Source organism: Neophocaena asiaeorientalis, unplaced genomic scaffold, assembly GCF_003031525.2.
Source record: "Neophocaena asiaeorientalis asiaeorientalis breed wild unplaced genomic scaffold, Neophocaena_asiaeorientalis_V1.1 scaffold378, whole genome shotgun sequence".
In the NCBI taxonomy this organism is placed as follows: domain Eukaryota; kingdom Metazoa; phylum Chordata; class Mammalia; order Artiodactyla; family Phocoenidae; genus Neophocaena; species Neophocaena asiaeorientalis.
In genome coordinates this window covers 671,251-688,494 of record NW_020185316.1, presented here as the reverse complement: position 1 = coordinate 688,494, position 17,244 = coordinate 671,251, and positions in this window count along the sequence as shown.

The window sequence follows — 17,244 nt, the reverse complement described above, 5'->3', positions numbered from 1 at the left end:
ACTATAACAAAGCTATGAATAGTATAATAGGAATTATTCCATGGACAGACCCTAGATACTGAGGGATACTGGAAAGAAAGAAGCAAGCACTTCCATAGGAAAAGTAAGTCCTTCTTACAGATGGGATAGACTGGAATTGTTCTGTGGTGCGATTCACCAGCTATTATGCCCTTGTGAGAGGGCAATGAAAAAGCTTAGTTTTGCCCAGAAATGCCTTTTTCCTAAGACCCTAAGATTGATACATGATGGCTTGAGGGGGCAGAAAAAAAAGAAGCCAGCAAACTATGGCCCGTGAGCCACATCCTGCACGTGAACTGTGACTGTTTCTGTAGAGAAAGTGTAATTGGAATAGAGCCACGCCTACTCATTTGCATGTTGCCTGTGGCTGCAACAAGAGGAGTTGATTAACTGCCAAAGACACTGTAGGGTCTTTTACCGAAAGTGTTTGCCAATCCCTGGCTTAGGATATCAAGTACAAGTGTGAAACCTGCATCATCCATGAAAGACTTAACTGGAAACTTCTGAACTAACAAGACTTAAAAGGTTACTCGGTACAGATCTTGACCTTCGAACCAGACAACTAGACTTTGGGTAATTAAATTCCCAGGTGACTTCACTCTAGATCCAAGCCTATGTACCAGAAAGTTTCCTTGCCTTCCTTTCTACTGTATATCAAGTATTTCTTGTTATGTGCTGTTTCCTATTCAAATCTGTGCAGATTAAGGAAGTGACTATTGTTCTGGAAATTATTTCCATTGAATGTACTGAATACACTGAACTTGAGCATTCTCTGCAAAAGATAATAGCTGCAAAAGTTAAAATGTACAGCATCTTAGATCAGGCTGCCATAACACCATCAACTGGTGGCTTAAACAACAGAAATTTATTTCTCACAGTCCTGAAGTCCGAAAAGTTCAATATCAAAATGCTGGTCAATTCAGGACCTGGCGAGGGCTCTTGTTCTGGTTTGCACCCACCTGCCTTCTCACTGTGTACTCACGTAACCTCTTCTGTGTGTGCACGCATGGAAAGAGAAAACCAGCAAGCTCTCTGGTGCCTCTTCTTTTAAGGCCTTAATCTCATCATGAGGGCATCACCTTCCTGACCTTAGAAATGGCCTTTGTAGAACTTCTTCACAAATCAGATAAAATTATAGTTCAAGCTTGCTATGAAAAGCAAATAGTACAAAGTTTATTTTCTCCCTTCTTTAAAGTTGTTGATAGTTAGTGATTACTATTTTGATTGGTAGATATTCTGTACTAACTTAGGTCCCTATCATTACTTATTAACAGATTTCTTCTTAAATTGAGTACTTGAATTCATTCCAGATGTAAAAAGGGAGGTTGCAATTGTCAAAGCACTTCTTGCCGTATATTAAAAATATATTTTATTTATTGTATCAAGGTTCTACTTTTGAGATAGTTTTAGAACAGTTTGTTTTAAGAAAATTTCTACATGCAGAATTTTAGCTTAATTTGCTTCTAAAAGTAGCTTAACCTAATCTAACCTTTTGGGAGGGGTGGCTCTCAGAAAAAAAAAATTTCCCTCAGATGTGATGAAATCTTTTTGATAGGTGAAAGTGTGGCCGACTTTCTCCTGCAGTCCCCCATGAATGACAACAGGTGGATCAGGAATTCCTACCCCTCTCTTGAATTTAATCAAAGAGACACAAAGATGGAATCAATGAACTGTGGGGAACCAAGTGAAAGAGCAAAGCTAAGTGAAAATCACAGGGAACAAAAACACGCCAGACTTAACAAATAAAGGCCTAGAGGAGACCATTTTGCCCAAAGGATACTGAAAGAACAAACATGGTTCCAGACAGAAGCCTTGTTTCCAATGGCAATTCCCAATAGACCTGGCTGTATTTATCCAAACCTATATAATAAGCTTTCCTTTCTGTTGAAGGAATCTTGAGCAGGTTTCAGTTCCTTGCAACCAGTAACCCCTGTCTAGAATAGAAACTGATGCCAAAGGACAGCATAGCAAGATAGGGATTTGCCTATGGCTTTGAGAAATGGACGTTTCTCAGGTAGGGGAGGAGAAAGGCAGGTAGGGCTAGGATATTATCTGTAGGGTGCACTGGGGACACATGTAATTAATTTATTTACTGTAACCTGGTGGGAACTAGATCATACTACTGAAAGAAAATTTGGGGCGACTAAGTTGCAGAATATAAGGTAAATACAGATATTCCTTATGCCATTAAATCAAGTTTTCGTAAGGAAAAGATTTGCTCTGGTTCCAGGTGATCCTGCTGAGTGCAGACAGTGAAAAGCAAGGTGCTTGCACTAGTGTAATAGCATGTAGGATTGTATTAGGAGAAAACCAAGGGGCACAAGAGTAAGTCTGGGGAGAAGATTTAGTATTGTCTCCTATGAGAAAATATCTCTTAGAGATTCCCAGAAGAATCAGAAACTTAGAAAGTCAAGTAGTCAAAGGGATCAGAGAGTCAGGGGAAAAAAAAACATTTACAAAGCAAATCTGGGGGAACTCCCTGATGGCTTAGTGGTTAGGATTCCAAGTTTTCACTGCCGTGGCCCGGGTTCAATCCCTGGTAGGGGAACTGAGATCCCACAAGCCAAGCAGCGTGGCCAAAAAAAAAAACAAATCTGGTTCACATTACAAAACTGGATATAGCTACAAAGAGGACATTCTAAGACTTCTTGTGTATTTATAACATACTCATCATTTGTTAACTTTGGTAATCTATATTTGCCTTCTTATAGATATTAAGTTCTTTAAAAATAAAAAGGGAGTTAAGTACCTTAAAGAAAAGAAATAGGGATTAGGAATCCTATGTTCTATTCCACAGTGTCTTGGAGAAGAGAACAAAATCACAGGGAAGATTAACTGACATAAATTGGAAAAGTAGGTCAAAAATTCAGGTATGTAAGAGGAAAAGAAAATGAGAAGGATATAGGATTAGACGGTGTACATAACTCTGAGACATTATCTGGCAAGAAACTCCTCTTTTCCCTGCAAGAAGACTGTAGCAGAAAGCAAAGGGATGAGGGGTGGGAAGAGAAGAGTTAAGGGGGCAATAAAATTATATTAAAGCAACCAAGAGACAGAACTATGAGGCAAAGCAGTATTCATTAATTTCCAAAATATGTTTTTAGAAAGCACCGTTCTCTACTTTGGGCCAATTCTAAATATCTGACGGAAACACCTACACTGTTTGCAACTGCTTTTCAGTCTTTCATTAAAGTGAAATGTGAAAGAAATAACTTTTTTCTCCTCTGGAAATTCAAGTAAAATGATTACAGACTATTCACATACTTTGTACTAACAAAATCTATCTTCAAAAGTTTAGGATTTTTCTATTCTCTTCATTGTATAAGATAATCTCTCAGTTCACAGTTCTTAAATTGGGTCAGAAGAAAAACACTGTCAAAGGAAAGGACTTTTATTTAGGCTCTGACATAATTCATTCTATTTGCAACTATACATAAAAAGGAAGACAGATGAAACCCCAGCCTATAAATGCACTTTTATATGGCTGTCCAGAAACACAAATACAGCCACTATTTATCTGATGACATTGGAGAGAAAAGTAGTTCCCAAATGATGTGAGCTTAATTCGACAAAGATAAGGTGAATTGTAAAGGGAAGCATTTAACTGGTGAAACCAATCAGCACAGACAAGCAGTCAAGGCAGCACTGTCACTTTTTCTTCCTCACTGAAAGGTTTATACTGTTAGGCTTTGGGGACAAAGTATCTTAATAATTACATCAGATGTTTACTTCATTTTGCCTGTCTACAAATCACTAGGTCACTATTTGACATCAATCTGATTGTTCTAAGCCACCTCACCTTAAATCTTCACTTCCATTTGTACTTACCACACCATGTTGCTCATCTGCTGTCTTCCCCACCTGGCTGTAAACTCACTGAGGACAAGGGGTAAATCGAATGCAGTGGTTCTCAAAGTGTGGTTCTGGGACCAGCAGTACTGACACCAGCGTTACCTGGGAAATGGTTAGAAATGCAAATCTTGGGCCCCACCCCAGGTCTGGAGCCCGGGACTCTGCCCTAAGGGGTCCTCCTGGTGATCCAGATACTCACTAATGGTTTTGAGAACTACTAATGGTGAACCACGTTCAGGCACTGAGCGCAATATACCTAGCAGTGTCAAATCTAGAAGGAAAGTTACACCTATGGGGAAATCTATCTCGCGCGGCTTCCAGCAGCCTCATTGTATTCGGTGTCTCATTGGATAATTGGATCCCAATTATCATACGGAAAATGAAGTATTTACCTGTTCACACTATGGAACCATATTACTTTTTTTCTGGGATATTTTAAATGTTAAAAGAAAAACGTTAGAGATATTAACACTTATTGTCTGGTGAAGGATTCATTTCAAGTCAACTTCCTTTTAGACCAGGGCATCAGGAAAAACTTCTGATTTAGGTAACAGTTCTTTGTACTATCATAACGCCCTGAACGCAATAGGGACTATTCTAGACTTTCTCCTCTCTTTCACTGTGTGCTCCTGAATGGCAATTACTGTGCTCATTCCTTAGACCTCAATAGCCTAGAACCATAAGTAGCAAGTAGTAAATATTCAGTATATATTAAATGAATGAATGAATTCACCTTATAGAAAATCAGCCTTCCATTTATAATTACCTAGTATTGAAATTTATAATTTATAATACTTCAATAGTAAGTTCCACCTTCAGGATTTCCCTACACTGATGCAGGTTCGAAAATATTAAACCCAGTCACACCAGATACTGTTATTACCAAAGTGCTGTCTCTCTTTGCTGAGAAGATACAACATTCTGGGGTTCTGGGGGTTAAAAGTATTTTAATAACAGAGTTATTATTCATAATGGGCATTATTCATAATGCCCATTCTCTACAAAATAATCCACTACTTGAGAGCAATCAGTCAAAAATCAGAAAGCAACACATAACTGACAGAATTATAATTTTATTGGCAATGTTCTTTGGTCACTAAGAAACAAGACGGGTTACCCAGAGACAGCCAGGTGGCTATTTATTTATTGCAAATTGAAGTGAAATTGCCCACATTAGCTCCACCAACTAGTTGTTTACATGTGGCCAACCACAGCAATGCCAGTAGTTATTAACAACGCACTGCTGTTACTCTTCCTATCTTCCTACCTACTCACACTCAAAGGGATAGAGAAGGACTTCAAAGGCCTGGACACACTCTTCTCAAAACCACTCTTCTATGTTGCAAAACACAGAAAATATTCACTCCCATAGAAAATTCATGGGTCTACGGCTTCATTGAGCACAATTTCAGAACACAGGCTTGCAAATTTGTACAAATAGTTCTGATTATTCACCTTCACTCTAAATGCAGTTTTACTATCTAGAGAGCATTTTTCTTATTTCACAGCACATAAAACAAAACCTATGTAAAACCATGCCTTTCCAATTATAAGCATTATTCTCCACTATGGATGAATTCAGTATTTTCCAGCCTCGTGTCTATGAATTTTCTCAGTTGCTATAGAAAATGGACTCTGCAGAGATCTTTTAAAGCCAAACCACTTCCCAAACTCTACCCATTCTACCTGTAATTATATCTCAATCCATCCTGTAAGGAAATGACTCCTGCCCTGAAGGAGTTTAAACTGTAAGAAAAGTCAAATTCCTTTTCCCAAGCTGCTTTTCTTTTTCTGCAAGATGAAAGTAACTTAATCTATTTTTAAGTAATCTAATTTGTGACACTGCTTCCCCTTTTGTCGATAGCCTCTTCTGATCTAATCCATGGCTGTAGGTACCATCTATATGCAGATGATTCACAAACATATACTTCATCCCTCCTCAGCTCCAGATCCATATAATCCACTTACCATTGGACATCTCAATATAGCTTTCAAAACACTTAATTCAGTATCTCTAAAACCTAACTCATAACCTCTACCCCGAAAAGCCATTCCTGCTACTCCAGTCTTTCCATATATAGTTTCCAAAGCAAAACTTCAGAAATACATTCTCAAATCTGACTGTCCTCTTACTTCACCACCAAACCATTTCCCAAATCTTGCCCATCCCAACTAATTAGATCTCAAATCCGTCTACTTGACTCTAACTTCACAGCCACCGCCCTAGTCCAAGCCACTTTTCTCTCCAACCTGGCTCACTGCAATTGTCCTTGAACTGCTCCCATCACCCACACTTCTATCTTGCAATCCAGCAGCCTGACATCTATAACGACAGATCTGAACACATCATTCCCAAACTATAACCTGCCCACAGTCTCCTATAATCTTCATGATGAGGTCTGCATATCTTTAACATGATGTGTAGGGCCTTGCTTGAAGTCTGAACTCTTTGCCAAGACCTATATGGCCCTACCTCTCCAGGTTTATCACCTGCCAATCACCTGGCTCTCATTTTCTCAGTTAAGTCATTTGTTTGTCCCACCTCAGGATCCTTACTCAGACAGCCTCCTCTGACCATAATGTCTTTCCATATTTATTCCCTTGCAAACAGCTTCAACTTAAGTATCACTTTCTCAAAGAGACTGTGTCAGATTGTATTTTTCTGAAAATGTTTATAGCAGAGCAATATTTCTTATCTTATATGCTTTTCCAGAGTTCTGTCCCTTGTCCAGTAAGAGCTAATGTCTGGCTCCCCTCCCCTTGAACTTAGGCTGGCTTGTGACTTCTCCAACCAGTAGAGTAAGGCAGAAGCGCTACTGTGTGACTTCCGGGACTAGGTCATAAAAGGGATACAGTTTCTGTCTGCCTTTTTCTTGCAATAGCTTTGGAACTCATCCATAATTCTGTGAGGAAGCCCAAGCTTGTGGCCTTATGAGTTGTTCTGGCCCGGAGTCAGCTAAGATTTTAGCCAACAGCCATCATCAAGTACCAGACACAGTACTGAATGTCCTTTAGACAATTCCGGCCCCTTTGCTCTGATTCCTCCAACTGAGTCCCCAGATATCAAGAAGATATCAATAATTGTACAATTGTAAAATTATTAAATGCAGTTCTGTTAGAGAGAGTTAAAGAAAGGGGACCTTGGCATTCAGAAATTGGAAAAAAGAAGCTAAAATGAGTAGCAGAGAAATAATGAGTGACTTTTCAATAAATCCTTTAGAAACAAGTGAAAATAAAAGACTACAATGCTGTGCTTTGGAATCACACGTTGGTGGTGTTTGTATTTGTGTGATGGGGAAGCTAAGACATAAGTAAGATGGGTTGACAGTGTATATTTTCACATAAAGCCTAGCTAAAAGCATAAAACCCTGGGAATTGGGAAGCGGTGAAAAATACCTTAGTACGTTAAAAAAAAGTCACCCAAAGTTGACTTTTTGACTTTTAGAGAAGTCAAAAACTTTTTAAAAGTTAAGTATCCAAGCAATGATGTCACTAGCAAAGTGAGAAAAGGGATAAAAGGACATGGAAGTAGGAACCAGTACAAGAACCCTGTTGTCAGCAGCTCTAAGTAACAAAATCACAAAAGTATTCACAATTAGATTGCGGCCAAGACACAGAAACCAGCATCAAAGAGCTTCTCTGCCTGAAAGCTCTCTCCAACAAAGAAAACAAATTATAAATACATCATTGGAACTAATGTGGATAGAGACCCTAACAATTTCCTCCACATCATATACAGTAAATAAAAATATTACCGTATTAATAATAAAGCTGTCTTTTCTAATAATGTCAGATGTGAAAACCATATAGGTAAGTTCTCTAATGCCATTTTCACTGTAAGGTCTTAAGTTCTTCAAACCTGATTTTTCCTTTTGTTGATTTTTTCAAGACTCTGATTTTCAAGATATTCTTATTTTCAGCTGATTTGTGTTGTGATAAACAATGATACATTTGCAAAATTGATTTCACACAGTATCTAGAATGAAGGAAAATATGCATGTAAAAAGGAAATGGATAGATATATACACTTTATTTGTGTTATCAAGAAAACCTTGAATAAAACTACTTTCATGGTTATTTAAAAATCTCCATGGGATTGAAAAATGGATAAACAAACAGTGTAGATACATAAAAGTCTATAAAGGGAAATCAACACACTTCTGGAGAAAGAAAGGAAACAATAAGGCTCTCCAAGGATTAGTGCTACAATAGATGCAAGTTTTAACTACTGTAGACCACAAGCCACAATAAATTCTCTAAAACTGTACTTCAAAGCCAAGCACTTTGAGATAATAAAATGTCCAATCAAATGGGTTGTCTTGAAAGATGTCTACAGTGGATAGAAAAATGCCAGCTAAGCTTTAAGCGTATATAAGAATGTATTTAAGTAAAAAGTAATCCAAATCCCATTTACAATCTAATTGGGTCTGAGCTATCAGCAAAAGCAGGGACAGAGAGGACTTTGTAGACTGACAATCCCTCAAGACATCGATGTACCGCGTTCCTTTTAGCTAATGCCTTTAAACAGACAGTCTTCCAAAACGCCACACGGAAAAAGTAGCCATGCATTACAGCCTCTATTCAGAAACTAATTCCTGAACCGCCCAATTCAATCTCACAGCTCATCCAGTCTTGCTCTCATTTCCCAGCTACGAACTTCAGAATTCATTTCCCTTTATGCTGCTGCTCCGAGCTCTCAGATCTGACAACCTGAGCTAGCTCCAGCTAAAAGCCTGCCTACCTGCTCACTGAAAGCATCACCAGCAAACCTCCTGATACCTATTCTGGCCCGACGTGGCCTTTCCCCACGGGGAGCCCCTTACCGAGGGTAGGATGCCTCACAGGAAGGACTGGACATGATATTCTGCTGAGGCCAGAAGAACAAGTAAAGCAATGGGCATTATTATCAAGATATATTATGGAGATTTCTTCTTCTCTCTCTTTCTCTCTCTCTTCTTTCTTTCTTTCTTTCTTTTGTGAGAATGCATCTCATTTAATATAATGAAAACAAACAGAAAATCAAGCTTTACTTCACTGCATTTTGGTTGTGTGCATTCTTTCCAGTTAGCATCAATACCAGAAAAATTATCTGAATTTTGCCTAATTCATGTTTATTTTGCATGAATATAAATTTTGCCATCCTTCTCTCTCAGTGGTTACAATCACAGAGCTGCATAATGTCCTTGGTTTAAATTACAGTATTGTCAAATTAGCAAGAACACAGACAAGAATAGCAATGGAATTGTTATGCGTCTATGCTTTCTAAATTACAATATGTACGATACTATGCACACTCTAAAAAATACTGGTATTCCATAACTGAAAACCAGCATTTGAATGCACATGTCTTACGTCTTTCTGTCTTTTAACTCCCACTGCAGAACACTATCTAAATAACGGATCTTCTTGGCTTATAATTACAAAGTGCCATGTCTTTCTTTTAATTAAATGATTTCCATATTATATCCAGTTTCTTTTATTAAAATAAATCAAAAAGAAAAAAGCCTGGTTGAATTAACTACAAGATTAACACGCAGGCATGACTTAATTCTGCTTGAGATCACTTGTTCCTATGAACTATTTTTTGTCTTTAATTCTGTAGAATTTCAGCAAAACCTGTCTGCGTCAGTGGTGTACGTGATGGAATGCTACAATTCCCTTCACATCCACGGTGTCCCAAACACAACAAAGGCAGATTTTTAAAACAGGTTGAGACCATTTGTTCATGCCTTCAATATACAAGTTTCAAACTTATTCCAACGTGGTGCATAGTATGCTTTTGCCATCTGCTGGAACAATGATAGACTGCAGGTGTAATAATCTGGAGCAAGAGGGGTTGAAACAATGGTGATTAAATTGGATTAACCAGACACTTTAAAGATGTTTTCCCAGGGCTCTAACACATATATAAGCAGAGTAATCAGTCTCTTTCAAGATTGTTAGGAAAGAGATCTTCCAAAATTAGAGACCTTCAGGGAAGCCTGAGAACCTTTCCTTTGTCTATGGTTACTATCTTTGCAAAGGTTCCTTTAAGATGCAAGTTGTGTCTATTTAGAATATGCAATGCCGTAGCAAAACAAGAGAAAAAAGTCCGGATTTCCAAAAGCTGGAGGCTTGGATAATAGATGGAAAATTGCAGAGTCATACTAAATCATTTTCATTTTCAACAAACATTAATTTTTGCTGAAAATTAATTATTTTTCCATAAATACGATCCATTTCTCCATTATTTGACAGGAGAAGTTTTCCGTGGTCTTCTTACATTTAGGGGCCACAACGTGCATTCCATAGCATTTTGAACTTACGATAGCATTTTAATTTTGCAGTTCTCTGAGTTTGGTAGATTCAACATTTATTACCATCATCTGAGTGGTCTGGTAACTGAAATATAGAGAATTGGAGCAGGTAGACTCTAAAATGACCCCTAATGATCCCGCCTCCTGGTATTCATACCCTTGTGTAATTTTCTATCCTTTGGACTGTGTTCTGGACTTGGAGACTTGCCTCTTACAAATAGAATACAGCAAAAGTAATGGAATGCCACTTCTGAGGTTAGGTTATAAAAGACTTGACCTCCATCTCTCTTTCTCTTTCTTTCTCTTTCTCCTCCCTCCGTCTCCCTCCTTCTCCCTCTGACTCTTCTCACTTGCTGAGTCTGATGAAGCAAAGAGCCATGTGAGCTGCCCCGTGGAGAAGGCACAAGGAAGAGGGGGAGTTCTCTGACAAACAGCCAGTGAGAAAAATGAGGCCCTTAGTCCGACAACCCGCAGAAAACCGAATCCTGCCAAAACCACATGAGTGAGCTTGGAAGGAGATCTTTCCTCAGCTGACCTTTGAGGTGACTGCAGCCCTGGCACTACCTTCACCGCAGTACCACACGTGACCCTAAGCCAAAGCACCCAGCTAAGCCACACACGCAAATCTCATGCACAGAAACCATTAACTCATAAATATGTTTTTAGCTTGAAGCTAATACGTTTTAGGGTAGCTTGGTATGCAGCAGTAAGTAACTAATACCAGTAGAGTCAGTGATTTCCCATAGATACCAGCCTAGCTAATGATGTTGCCTTTAGGCAGCAAACACGTTTAGCTTATCTCAGTAAGTCAAGAGAAACTCTTATGCCAGCAAATTTGAAAATTATGCAAAAGCAAGAGAAGAAACAAGTGAGGCAATGTAACAAAAAATTCACTGAGCACCTAATCTTTGAAAGGCCTAGATTAGGTAAACAAGAAAGAAAAGTTCAATATTGAATGGGAAATGCCATAGACTGAATGCTTGTGTACCCCTAAAATTCATATGCTGAAACTTAATCCCCAATGTGATGGTATTTGAATGTAGGGTCTTTGGGAAGTGATTAGGTCATGAATGAAATTAGTGCCCTTATGAAAAAGTACACAGGGAGCTCCTTTACCCCTTCCGCCATATGAGATTATAGTGAAAAGACAGCCTTCTATGAACCAGGAAGCAGGCTCTCACCAGGCCCTGAATCTGTCCTTGATCTTGGACTTCCCAACCTGCAGAACTATAAGAAATAAATTTTTGTTGTTTATAAGCCACCCAGTGCATGGTATTTTTGATATAGCTGCCTAAACAGACTAAGACAGGAAGTAATACAGGTGAAGATGAGTTAATAGAGGAAGATTAGATTGAAGGATAGTAATAATGATGCTAATGTTAGTATGACTCGAGGAAGAACATCCCCCCGTGTAAAAATTGGGATAGACACCAGTGGGCAGACAGCTTTTGAAACAGGCCTTGTAAGGAAGCCTAGGATTTCAAAAAAGGAAGAAAATTCTGAGTAATGGTTAAAACGGGAAAATGTACAGTGGTAAGAAAATGAGGCATATTTAAGTAAGAGTGAGTGAGTGGTTCACACACGGAAGATACTGGGGAATAAATCTGCATCAGTCACATGAGCAAAAGTCCTGAATGCCAGGTCCAGGTCCAAGAAGTCTGCACTTAATTAATTCTGCAAGGATCCAGTGAAATTTCCTGGAAAGGAGAAAGCTTGAGACCAAATTAGCATCTTAAAAGAATTATTTTGCAACAAAATGAAGGACGGGTCCAGATGGTACAAGGAAGAATGTGAAAGACTTTGAAATGGACCAAAAAGGTTATTGGGTGACTTTAATCCTAAACTACAGGTGTTGAGAGCAGGAGTCAGGTGTACTAGGACCATCGGCCAAAACGGGCCAGTGGTCTGTTTTTGAACAGTATTGGAGCTATGAATGGTTTTTATATTTTTTGAAAGGTTATAAAACAAAACAGAACAAAGCCAAGGTGAATATGTAACAAGAACCGTATGTGGACCACAGAGCCTAAAATATTTACTATCTGGTCCCTTCTAGAAAAAATTTGCTAACCTCTGTTCTAAAGAACATTCTTCCAGGTTCTGAATCTAAGGGATTTGCACCTTTCTTGGTCTTTTGAGCTATTTTAGAATTCTGTAAATTGTAGATAACTGATAGCACTGCAAATGGCTCGTCTGTTAGCATACAAGACAATCCTGTCTGATGGAGAGACATTTCATTTCTCCTCCCTAACCCCACCTGCCCGCCCCATCCCTATGAAAAAGAGTTGGTTTTGCTTCCGTCTATAAAATCATTTCATGGCCTCTATCTCTGCTCTTTGATTTATTTTTTGAACTGGTTGTTAATATCTAACTGGTTACCTCATAAATTCATGAGTTAAATAAAATCTTTGACATGTATTGATCTTAGGTTTTTTATGAGAGTCAGGATTTGGCCTTTTTATAAATGCACATTTTAACAATAGGAAAAGAAAAAGATGATAAATTAGAGATGATCAAAGCTGTCTCTAAGAGTTACGCATGTTCCAGTGTATCATTAAACACCACGGAGTTCTGGGTGTCTCTGGTTATTAAGTTCAGCAATTCCCCAAGTATATATGGAGGATAGAGACTAAGCAGGCACATCAGCTCCCTGTTGATCTTAAGGATGTTCTGGGTGTTAAGGTGAGGACCAAACCAAGCAAAGTCCAACAGAGCAGCATCTCTCCTACTGGATAGTCACCCAATGAGGGTCTAGATGAAGGGGAAACCCCATCCAGTAAAAATAATAGCATAAAACCTCAATGTGGCAAGGAGAGGCACAGTATGGGAGTCAAATCTTGTACCTGAGCCCTGAGCGTGTCAGCAATGCCCCCTCACAGTGGGTTCTTTTCCACGTCTCCCCAGACATTTGAAATATTGGTCTCTTCTTCTGGAAAGCCCTCTTTTCTCTCCTCTCTCATCCTCTAATCTCCTTTTTAGACTAGGACATGACTTCCTCCCTCAAATGTTTTACTTTCCTTCTTGCTTTTTCAAGCACTTTTTTCCCTCCCTTCTAGCTGCTATGCAAAAATCCTCTCCACTAGTTCTTTCTTAATTGACTCTGATGGTCCATTAGAACCAATTCAGCAAATAACTATTTATCTTTGCTCTACAGCAAGAAGGGTTTAATCCTGAAACTCTGAGTGAGTTGATATTTGTGTGTTTGGGGATGGTGGTAGTGAGATATTTAAATTCTAAAAGGTGGAAGAAGTTCATTTTTCCTATTAGAAAAAATCTGAATTAACTTAACTTACACTTCCACAAGGGTAATGGCAATGAATATGGGGGAAATAAGGTGGATTAAGAAGGTGTTGTATAGGTAGAATATTCATAAATTGTCATTTTATGGAATATAGAGGATGAAACTTAAGAATTGTTATAAAAGGTATTCCAGTATGTCAAAGGTGGTCCATTGGTAATGATGTTAACAGTTATGGGGAATTCAGGCCAAGGAATTGGTTTGGGAGGTTGTTGGGGGGATTATGATGTGACTTTTCTCAATATAAAGGGCAATTATAGTTGTAATAGTCATTACAGAAAAATTCAGCAAAGTGACTAGGCCTTGGAGAATGAATAGTGTAGTGTAAAAGTAATTCCTGTCTATACTACAGATAAATCATATGGTTTGGGTACTTATTTTGTCTTTTTTACCTAATTCTAGAGTAGAAACTTTTCCATGACCTCATAGAACTTTTCTATTATTTTATCCCTGGATTTGAAGAAGAAATACAACAACAAAAACTGTCTGTTCTTATACTTACTATGTTTGCAATGCAATTATGGGATATTCCCTATTTTTAAAAAGCTTCCCCATATAGCAAAATATGATTATGATCTTCTGTTCATCTCTGAAAACTATAATACCAGCATTAATCTTTATCAACTGAGTCCATGGATTTTACATCTCTGCAAGATCAGTCAGCAATTAAAAAAGTTTTTTTTTTTTTTTTTTTTTTTTTTGCGGTACGCGGGCCTCTCACTACTGCAGCCTCTCGCGTTGTGGAGCACAGGCTCCGGACGCGCAGGCTCAGCGGCCATGGCTCACGGGCCCAGCCGCTCCTCGGCATGTGGGATCCTCCCGGACCGGGGCACGAACCCGTGTCTCCTGCATCGGCAGGCAGACTCTCAAGCACTGTGCCACCAGGGAAGCCCTCAAGAAGATTTTTATCAGTGGCAACTAACATCTGGAATGGAATAAGTCATATTTCATTTACTTTATCAGACTAAGTTCATATTTTACTATTTTGATTCAGATATTGAAAAGAGACAAGACCTCATGATTTCTAAGTAATTTTCCTATATACGTGGTTTTGTCTTTTTGTTGTTGTTGCTGTTTCTTTCCATCTGGCCAGAAAAGGGTGTATCAGAGTCCTAAATTTTCCAATACCTCCAAAAATAAATAAGTTAAAAAAAATTAAGCCCATTTAAAAGCCTGATTCTATGTAGTTTAATGTGTAAAAAATGTTTCAAAGTCAAACATTCTTTATTTCCCCATTTTCCGTAATTATTTTGTACAAAATACAACTTCATTTGTAAAAGAGAGGTATTACATTTTTTGAGAAAATGGATTGTATTCTGAGCCTTGGCAAATCTATGGAAATCAACACTCAGTCAAATGAATAATATGAATCCTAGTTTCAGGACTTGCTTTAGGCAAAATATGTCATATAGACAATCTTTTCTTGCCTCCCTGGAGACCAGAGTGAGAATCTGACAGAGTAGAAACCAGAAAACACATTACCCTCAAACTGAAATACTGTTTAGGCCCCAGACATTTCCTATTCAGTTTATGAAAACTAAGACCCACATACCACATGACAGTTAGTTCCTTTCAAATAAATTTGTTTTTGTACAGATCCAGGGGTGAAAAAAAAGATGAATTTTCAAGTAAAATACCAAGAAAAAGCATAAGTGTGTTTTTTTCTACCTGTTCTAATGAATTAAACATGCTTTTTTGAGGTAAAACAAAGGCTTAACTGCTTTTGAATGTCCTAGAGCTAGTATAGTGACGTACACTCAAATTGTTTTTCATAGAACTGATTTACTACAGTCCTTCAGCGTGACCAAGAGCCCACTCCAAACTAAATCATTTCACTACTGTCAAAACTAGAATTTACCAAACAGTACTTAAAATGCAACACAGTATTCAAAATGAATCCTTAATGAGTTATTATACTTTTTTTTTTTTTAACAAAACTTTGTACACTGAGGCAAAGTACTGAGGATCTCTTAGAGGTGTTACATGCAATTAATCATAAAGATTTTTTTCTGGGAAAATAAATCTATGTAGGTTTTTAAATTACAGTATTAGGAGTCTTTTTATCAAGTGCATGGTAATTAAAATTTATAAGTAGAACACACAAATCTTTTATACACTAAATCTGTCTACTTCACATGTAGCTACACAGGTCAATGCCTTCTAAATTTTTATGCTGGCAAATTTTCACTAACCCTGCTGAATTCCCTCCCTTATGCAAAATAATTTTTTATACTCCAGGGACAACTACTGTAGTGTATCAGAGGAATTCCTGACCTCCAAATCAAACTTAGGTTAAGCATGGGGTTTAAATTATCTGCAATTATTTAATATGGTCTGACATTATCAAAATGGTTTAAGGAACACATTTTAATCTACAATTTATCTCCCTTTTTGAAAAAGTTCTTCTGGTTACTCAGGCAAATAAAAACGTCTAATTTACTTAAGAAATGATTATCTCTTAGGGATAAGATTTGTAAATATAAACATTTTGAGATTACAGAAATTGTAGACATTTGTTTGTGAGAGAGGATTGTTGGGAGAATAGAAAAAGCATGAACTTTGGTTTGAGAACACTATTCAAATTTGAGTTCTGTCATTACTGTCAATTGATCTCCCTGAGTCTCAATGTTCTCATCTGTCAAATGGGACAATAATATAGACTTTGCAGATTTGATAGGCTTAAAAGAGCTGGGCAGTAAAGGAACAAGCACATGCTATTCAATGAATAATGATTCCTTTTTTGTCAATACCTATACCAGGAAAATTTGACAAGAAATTACTTGGATCCGCATACTTTTATTGGAGAGAAAGATTTCTTCTGGTTTCTGACTTAAATTCTTGGGAATACAATAATTTATCAGTAGGGCTGGGAACATTCTAACTTTGTTTGTTTCATTAATTTTGTTTAGACAAACTCCAATTACAAAATGCTGATGCATTCAAGTCCAGTCATCTTGTATTGCCTGACACTGGCCGGCATGGCCCAAGACAAATCCGCTTACCAAATAAATAATTCTAAGCAAATGAACCTGGCTGTGAATCAACAGTCATCAGTTACTATAACAGCAAAAGCTAGAATTATAAGCTCACCTCTCACAACTCCCTACAACTATGGGTAGTAAAAAAAGTCAAACAACCCTATGATTTGACATGCCAGAATTAATATACATAACCACATATCCCCAACTTCTCTGACATAAACAGTCACTAAGTTTAGTTGAGTTATAATTAGAGAGGCGTAGTGGTTAGCAGAGAAATCATTGTGCCAAAAGGCCAAAGACTCTCACCTCTCACAACTCCCTACAACTATGGGTAGTAAAAAAAAGTCAAACAACCCTATGATTTGACATGCCAGAATTAATATACATAACCACATATCCCCAACTTCTCTGACATAAACAGTCACTAAGTTTAGTTGAGTTATAATTAGAGAGGCGTAGTGGTTAGCAGAGAAATCATTGTGCCAAAAGGCCAAAGACTGGGTTTTCAACCCGTCCTCCAGCTCCTAGAGTCTGGATATGTCATTCAGAGTCTTTATTTTGCAATTTCTTTATACAATACCAACAATGCTACCTACCCTGTCTATCTTACACAATTATTAAGAAGATAAATCATGAAAGCACTTTTAAAGTTCCAAATTGTTAAACAGAAATGTACAGCAGTTGATTTCAGTGAACTCAGTGAAAATTTACTATAGAAAATGTGTGCATCTATTTTCCTTCTACAAGAAAGAACAATATGATACTTGGCCTACATGGCCCAAATACCAGAAAGAACTCTATT